This window comes from Octopus bimaculoides, chromosome 3 (genome assembly GCF_001194135.2).
Source record: "Octopus bimaculoides isolate UCB-OBI-ISO-001 chromosome 3, ASM119413v2, whole genome shotgun sequence".
Taxonomy (NCBI): domain Eukaryota; kingdom Metazoa; phylum Mollusca; class Cephalopoda; order Octopoda; family Octopodidae; genus Octopus; species Octopus bimaculoides.
In genome coordinates, this window is record NC_068983.1 from 47658122 (window position 1) to 47660050 (window position 1929).

The following is a 1929-nucleotide window of genomic DNA, read 5'->3' on the forward strand; positions in this document are numbered from 1 at the left end:
GGTGTGAAAACACCTAGTTTATTCAGCGTCGCCATCTCTCGGGAATTTCAGAGATCGTTGTTTCGAGTTATTTGACGCTTGTCAAATACCTAAGAAGTGATTCTTTATTACGATAATAATATCATATATTTAGGGGACAATACAGGGCATTACAAGCAAATAATACTTTTATGAGTTCATTTTAGAAGTGTTTTTTAAAAAATATAATGATTTTTATATTAAAAATTTAACACATATTACAAATTTCCAGTTTTACATGCTTTTTTTTTTTTTACCAAGAATGAGATTAAGTAGGGTCATACACACCTAACTTCCTTGCTACATCCTTCCATCTTTTCTCGAATATACTTCGCGATAGGTGTCTCCTCTCCAGCCAAATCTTGCTCTTCAGAGGTTATCTGAAGTAATATAGCAAACTAGGGCTGCAGATAAAAGTTCCCGTCGCGACTCCTTTCATTCTAGTTCTCCATACACACTCTTCCGACACTGCGACTGTACATAAAAAAACATGCCTCACCTTCCTTTGATAGTCCGGGTGGCGATACAATCTTCATCATGGACTCAGCAGATAGCTGTATTCTCCCTCGGTGCGACAACACGTGTTCTACATAAATTATCAAGCCCGAAAGCTCCGGACACTGTACTAGAGCATGGAGAACGGTTTCATCGTCCTGCCTGCACCTTGGGCATGCCGGTGGCACAGACATTCCATGCCTAGACAATTTGTAACGCGCTCCTACAGTACTGCCAGGTCAGGGATTTCTGGTAATTATCCAGGTACCCCAGCCTGAAAGTTCTTTTAGAACGAGTGCCTATCGGCACTCCTTTTGCCATTCAGTCGTTTTATGTCTTTTAATGAAGTCGGGTTTGAGTTCCTCCAAGGAGGCCAGTCGTGGAAAGAATTCCTCCACTAGCGAATTCCACACCTGGTCACCATCTAGATAGAGCCAGAGATGCCTTAGCCTCGGTGCATGCCTTTAACGGTTCTTGACAGCAAACAGAGCGTGCCAACTTGCTTAGCCACGAATCAGAGCAAGGGACAACGGTCAGATGGTAGGTGATAACAGATGCAATACACTCCTGCACCATCTCCGCCCTCCCTTTCAGGGATGGTGCCATTCCAGACCTGATTAAGGCCTCCACTCTGTCTGCCACCTCACTCTAATTCTTCTCCGTCTGGAAATCCGGTCCGAACCAGACTCCAAGCAACTTAACAGAACCATCCGTCCAGTGCTCCACGACACTGGGCGTTATCGTCTTGCCACTCCAGGTGCCGAGCCGCAAGCCGATGGACTTGTCCTTGTAAATTTTTGCCCCTGCCACCTCCTCGTATCCTTTGATTGCATCCTCTTTCTTCTTCATCTGCAATGCCGCCATTTTCTCCTCCATATCATATGTTACGGTTGCCGCTATCCAGAATACCTCGTACCCTGCTGGTATCTCTTCTATTGTAAATTTTGCTGTCCGTATACCCAAATACGTGGGTAGTAAGATTATCTCCTCGTTTTTTAAAGTCCTTGTGGATAACTCCTTCGCTGTGTTCTCGTTAGCGAACTGCGCCACCACCTTGTACCATGTCCTTGTACCATGTCCGACATATACAGTCTTGTTCCAAATCTGTGCCAAACACCTTTCAATTATTACATTTTGCATGTCATAATTCTTTTTCCTTTTACGTTACAAGTTTTATAAACTACCGTTTTTGTCGCTAAATTCTGAACAATTTCCTGCGAGGGTAGCAATTTTGTATGATTTCCGTTTTTCTTCACTAAATTTCGATACTTAAATAATTCCGCCATCATTACCTCTATTTCTATCATATTCCCGCCTACGGCAGCCGAAAAGCTGCTTTGCACTATCAGCTTTTTTTTTTTCTGGTGCCTTCTTCATCTCTGGGAAATCCTCCCTCGACGTGACGTTAAATTCCAT